This window comes from Triticum urartu, chromosome 7 (assembly GCF_003073215.2).
Source record: "Triticum urartu cultivar G1812 chromosome 7, Tu2.1, whole genome shotgun sequence".
NCBI lineage: Eukaryota > Viridiplantae > Streptophyta > Magnoliopsida > Poales > Poaceae > Triticum > Triticum urartu.
Genome location: NC_053028.1, coordinates 117,085,612 through 117,092,386, shown reverse-complemented (window position 1 = coordinate 117,092,386; position 6,775 = coordinate 117,085,612).

Genomic DNA, 6,775 nt, shown 5'->3' with positions numbered 1-6,775 from the left:
ATACCTCTTTTATAAGGAGCAAAGCTTCCCTACGAACAACTCGTTCCTCAAAGTTCACTTCTACCTTAGAATCCCATTTCGTGCAATATTTTTCGTGGCTCTGGGCAAAAGAGGTTTGAATTTCATAGACATAGGCATAGAAGGCACCGGGAATCATTGATGGATAACTTGAATTGCAACATCCACTAGATCGTGCTTAGCTCCGAGCCTCATCCTCCTGCCCTGCTGGCTCAGTCGTTTTTGATGCGCTTAACTTCTTCGATCATCATTAGACCAACATGCTGCAGTTGGGCTGCACACCACATTATCATGCCGGCTTTGATGAACCAGCACTTGTATTGCTTCTCGCTCAATAGGTATGGGGAGAAGAGGATTAAGAGAGGAGGGTTACCAGACAAAATGCAACATGATTACTTGATGGATTGGACCTTCCAACCTTACAATAGGGCAACAATTTGCGACCGGGCAAAGACAAAGTAGATGCTCCAGATGTGTTTGCTTTTTAGCACAGCTTGTCGAAATGGCACCAATCATCAACTCAGGCAAAGTTGACAAGATTGGGCCCCGAGGCTGTCTAATTTCATCAACAATTCTTGATTGTGTTCCATGATATTATAACTAGTGAACCAAAAATCAAAGCACCGATTAATGTGCTTTGTAGCTATTGCCTAGTATGGCCTCGCGTGCTCCGACACTCCTCCTCGAATACTTGCAAACTTGCGGTATGGCGCACACGTTGCTAGCCGTAGGTGGCGCCCTGTCGATTGGTGATTGCTTGTGGTGATGCCAGCTAGCCGCGGGTGCCCGCGGATGTCTAGAGCACAATGCCGCCCTGATGGGAAAATGGGGACACAGGGTTATCCAAACTGTTTGGGATGTGCAGTCCCCCGTATTACTAAACCATGGCTTCTTGATAGAGCAAATACAAGCAGACTTGTTGTTTATATTTGGAATGCAGTCCATGTTTTAGTATACTTGTAGAAATAACATGAACATGGCATGTCATCTACAACATTTTTTTGACAAATATATGCCATTTGAGACTTACCATTTATGGGATTTCCTAAACGCTCGACAGATATGTAAAATGAAAATCTTCTCTGGGATCTCCAAGAAGTATTTTAATCCATTAGTTTTTTCTTCTTGTAAGTATCCGATCAGTTAGAGCTAGTTTTCTAAAGCTTGCATGCGGATCTGCTGGTTTATGAGCATTAATCAATAACATTATGTAGAGAGGTTTCTATATATTTTATACTTCTGCCTTTTTGCTGGCCTAGTAAATTATGCATGTCATAACCAAACCAAAATGTTTGTTGTCTCCAACATATACTCCCTCCGTTTATTTTTACTCTCCATATAAGATTTGTCCGAAGTCAAACTTTGTAAAAGTTTGACCATGTTTACATTAAAAAATATAAACATTCACAATACCAAATCAATATCATTAGATGTATCATGGAATTAATTTTCATATTATATAACTTAAGTATTGTAGATGTTGATATTTCTTAATATAAATTTGGTCAAACTTTATGATGTTTGACTTCAGAGAATTCTTATATGTGGAGTAAAAAGAAACGGAGGGAGTACCATCAAAATCTCTGACTTGGTGACATCAGCTTAGAACATTAAAGTGTTTTTGTGGTCTTCTATTGTCATACAACTCTGCTTAGCCAATTTTGTGGTATAATTTTGCTTTAACTTGTGAGTTTGGGGCTATTACAAGACATGTAAATATTGAAAGGATTTATCATCCTTGTGCCTATGAGCCCCCCTGCCAGAACAACGAGACATTGAATTATCTTTCAGATCACATGAGCCATCACTACCTTTTGGATGTTACAACTAACAGACTGAATAGCAGAGACACTCAACCCTATGGTGGCAAGCCTTATCTTTAACCTATCCACACATACTTTTTCAAGCACACCATGTATGGCAAACAAGTTGAAGGTGAACTACACAAAAAGGGGAGGTTCAGAGGCAGCCCCATAAGCTAGATGCACAGATCATGTATGGACGGGAACGACACCCAGGATAGGAATAGGATCGAGGCCTTAGCATCAGGTTGAATGGAAGACCCATGTTTTGAGGTCATGGGTCGCAACAACGACAAGGCGCTGCAAGTTTGGGCGCATCGGTCGGAACGCCACGTCGTGGCGGCGGTTCCAGATCCTCCAGAGCAGCAGCAGGCGAACCACCTAGCCTTCCTGGGGCGCAGGGGGCGGGACGAGTGAACTCCCAGATAACATCCTGGACGGCGCACCACACTCGGAGTAGGTGATGAGCCTGTAAACAGAGGATGTGAAAGCTTTGTTGTCAATGCTGGATCTAAAGCACCCGACAGTCTTCAGCGCCAGGAATGGGCTGCTGGGGGATGGCCGCCGCGAGGCAGTTGAACTCTTCTTCAGCCACCGACGATAGCCTGTGTGCAAAGCAGGAATGGAGCTCGGAAGAACGGATCTTGCTGACCGAGGCAGAAAAATCAGTGACATGGGAGTAGAGCGCTGGGAACTTCAGCCGAAGCGGTCCGCCACTGCTCCAGAGTCCGACCGGAAGGGAGTTTTTTTGCCGTCCCCAAGCTCCACTGCGATGAAGTTGTTAGGCTTAATTTTTCAAGAACTTTCTAACAATGCATTATATCTTTGGCTAGGTGCAACGTCAAGACGTTTAGGTTGAAACGGCTAAACAAATTTGTCTAAAAGATGGTAAAGCTCTCATTATAGTGGCTTATAACCTTTTTTCAAAAAGGAGGATTAACCCTGACCTCTGCATCAACATGATGTACACAACCATTTTTTATTAACTAATTCATCAGAGTCTGACAAAATGAATACAAGGATCAATCCGAAGACTCCTTCTAGGCGAATAAAGTCGCTACACCTACAAGTATATAGATGCCCTGTCCGCATAACAGATACAATCTAATCCAATGGTCTGAAGACCATCCGGTCTAGGCGTCCGATAACGTGCACCGCCTGCGCACGCTCTTGGATCCGCCGCCGCCATCTTTCGCCATCCCGTCTTCAGAAGAAATAACTGCATAGATCTTGCCAGTCCCATCCACCGTCGAAGTCAACAACGCCACCAGCCTGCGCGTGTCGATCAATCCGCGCCCAACTCTAAGACCCCACTGCTCCACGCCGCCAAGACTCATCGTTATCAATGCGGTCGATGTAACATCGCTCCACCTATTGACCTCTGCAGTGAACCGGTACTCCAAGACGATGCCCCCAGGAGAGAGAACGCCACAAAAGTAGTCTCCGTCATCATCCGATTCGGGAGACCCAGATCTAGTATGTCCCTGGGAACAGCTGCCACCCGGAGGAAGGGGGCACGCCATTTGCAACTGCCAACACACGCAAGCGGTGCCCACCGCCACATAGCTCTCACAACGACACCTTCAAGAAAGACACGATGCCAAGAGTGATGTTCCCGCCCTAGGGTTTTCACCCGAGAGACCGTGAGGTGGGAAAAAGTAGGGCGAACTCGAACGACGTCTCCAGGAAGAAAAACGGCACCCTCGGGTGTCGTCGTCGTCGCGGCGGGCAGGAGTCGACCTGAAATTATCCCAATCAGGATCCCCACCCCCGCTCCATCCCAACCCGGTAATCAGCTAGCAGCACGGGCATGTCCGGTAAGACGGAGTGCATGCAACATGAGCTGGAGGAAGGAGCAGCGGGGTCGTTGGCCGCCGGGGCAGCAAACCACGGCACTAACCCGCCGGTGAATCGCCGACCACATGATCCAATCCCCGACAGCCCTCTCTCAGGCTGGACGGAGCGAACGGGCTTTTCGGCCCGCTCGTGGCCCATTCAGGACCGGACCGTACAGGCCTGGCCCGCTCAAGAAATTGGCCGGTCCGGTTACAGAATTTTGGCCCAAAATTTACTCGGTCCGGTCCAGTCTTTGACCGGTCCGACCGAGCGGACCGAAGCGCGCTGGCGGCTGTTCATCGTCATCGCGGCCAGCGGCGGCACCATGCTCTGGCCGGTAAGATCCGCGCGCTGCGAGTCTGACGGCCAGGCCCCGACTTCCTTCTCCAGCGTGGCCGCGCTCCTCCTCGATTTATTTCCTTTTATTTAGTCGAACAGGAGAAGAAAACTCATGTCGCACGCATCAGGTAGAATAGAACAGAAAATAGAAAGAACAGGCTGTCACACCCGTGATTATCGAGAGGAAAAGGGGCAACTGGAAGTCACGCGCCCTACCGCTTTGTTTTGTTTTTAATCAACCCAGAGAAAATAGTGAGAACACGATAAATTGGGATTCAATTCGATCCGATAATTACAACGCCTTCCCACGACAACTCCTCGCTGCCTTTCGTTTTATTCACGACTAAGAGAGAAATGGTTTCGATCCGATAATCATGTGCTATCCCATGCAATCGTTCCCTTTTATTCAGTCGAAGATGCAGAAAATAGAAGGAACGAGAGAAATATGGTTCGATCCGATAATCACGATGTTATTCTACCACTAACTTCACGTCGGAATTGACCCTCAATCACGGCAAGGCCCATATACAGAAAATCGTGATCCCATGCACGCGCTAAATTACTTGCATGGAACAGAATAACTGCTAAGAACAAACATGCGCATGATCGTGGCTAACACCGCGCCTTTGCCGCCGCCCAGCGCACTTTCTACCGCACGTACGTAGTCCACCTCGCCGCCGGCCCTCGTGCACGTCGTCCACCGCGCCATAGCACCCGTGCACATCTCCCACCTGGTCGCTGCACCCTCGCACGATGCCGCCGGTGGTGGGTTGGCCAGTCCGCTCGGTCCGGCCCGAGCTTCGCCGCCACCGGTCCGGTCCCTGGAAACAGGACCGCCAGGCTGGTCGGTCCGGTCCGGTCCGGACCGCCGGCGGCCGGTCAAAACGGCGGCTCGGTCAGGGACCGGACCGTGTTCACCCTGAGCCCTCTCGCCCCGCTACGCCACCGGACGGGGAAGACTCGCCAAAGGGAACGCCGTCCCAGATCCATGGATCACAGCCGCCATACCAGCACCGAGTAGCCGGAGAAGGGCCCTGCCGCCGCCTTCCTCGGAGTAGCGAGGGGAGGAAGGTGCAGCCGAGGAGGAAGAGGCGTCGGGGTAAAGTGACGGCGAAGGAGAGATCCGACGGCGGCACCAGATCGCGATCACGGATCACCTCCCTTCTGGCTGGAGCGAGTCGCCTCGCTTCCCCGATGCATTTTTTACAGAGCCACGTAGGTGCGTGGTGCCTCTCAGGCTAACAGAAAAACCTAGTGGCTAATAACCTACCAAAGGACCAAGCTCATAACCCAAGGATTCTTAGTTATTGACCTACGCCACTACCACAATTTATTTTTTTCATATTTTATTTATTTTCTCTTTTTCCTTTTTATTTTTCCCCTCAAAATAATTAGATTAACTTAAATGTGCGTTATGTACAGAAAACATATCTGGATTATATATATATATATATATATATATATATATATATATATATATATCGATTGCCCCCTCACGGGCGTCACTTCCGTCGTGTTACGAAGAGGGGAGACGGGACGGGGTACCTAGGGGGGTAGCAATGCCGCCAGGTGTTGCGGTGGGCCCTCCTACAGTTGTGGAAGCGTGGTGGCAGGCGCAGGCACCCGGCACGCGGCTCCGGGTTGTGCCCCTCCCCTCACGGGCGCCGCTGCCGCCGTGTCCCGGAGGGGGGAAACGGCAACGTCGGGCCGACATGGAGGGAATCTTGGGGTGGGTTGGGCCGGGACTGTGTTGGGGGTGTAGCAATGGGCTGGGCTATGACAACCAGGCGAAAAGGTCCACCGGTCAAACCCCGTGCGGTGAAAGTCAAAGGGCTAGACCCGGCGGCCGTTTGTGTCAGGGTTAGACGGGACGGTGTACCTGGGGGTAGCAATGCCGTGAGGTGTCGCAGTGGGCCCTCCTACGGTTGTGGAAGCGTAGTGGCAGGCTCAGGCACCCGACACGCGGCTTCGGGGTGTGCCCCCTCACGGGCGTCGCTGCCACCGTGTCACGGAGGGGGAAACGGCCACGTCGGGCCGACACAGAGGGAATCTTGGGGTGGGTTGGGCCAGGATGGTGTTGGGGGGTCTAGCTATGGGCTGGGCTATGACAACCAGGTGAAAAGGTCCACCGGTCAAACCCCGTCCGGCGAAAGTCAAAGGGCTAGACCCAGCGGTCGTCTGTGTCAGGGTTAGACGGGACGGGGTACCTAGGGGGTAGCAATGCCGCCAGGCGTTGCAGTGGGCTCTCCTACGGTTGTGGAAGCATGGTGGCAGGCGCAGGCACCCGGCACGCGGCTCCGGGGAGTGCCCCCCTCACGGTTGAGGTCCCGGTGCGACGCACCGGTGCCATTGCTACCCCCCAGGGCCCCCGTCCCGCCTAAACCTGTAGCGTTTGACCACGGGATCTAGCCCTTTGACTTTGCACGGACGAGCATTGACCAGTGGATCTCTCCACCCGGTTGTGTTAGGTCAGCCCATAGGAACACTTTGGAACAACATCCGGGCCAAAGCCACAGCAAGATCCCCTCCGTGTAGACCTGACGTGTCCGTTTCCCCCCTCCAGGTGCCGGCGGCCGCGCTGTCCGTGAGGGGGGCACACCCCGGAGACGTGTCCCGCCTCTTCGAACATGCCACCAGACCATCCCTCATGTATGAGGTCCCGGTGCGACGGTCCGGTGCCATTGCTACCCCCCCAGGGCCCCCGTCCCGCCTAAACCTGTAGCGTTTGACCACGGGATCTAGCCCTTTGACTTTGCACGGACGAGCTTTGACCAGTGGAT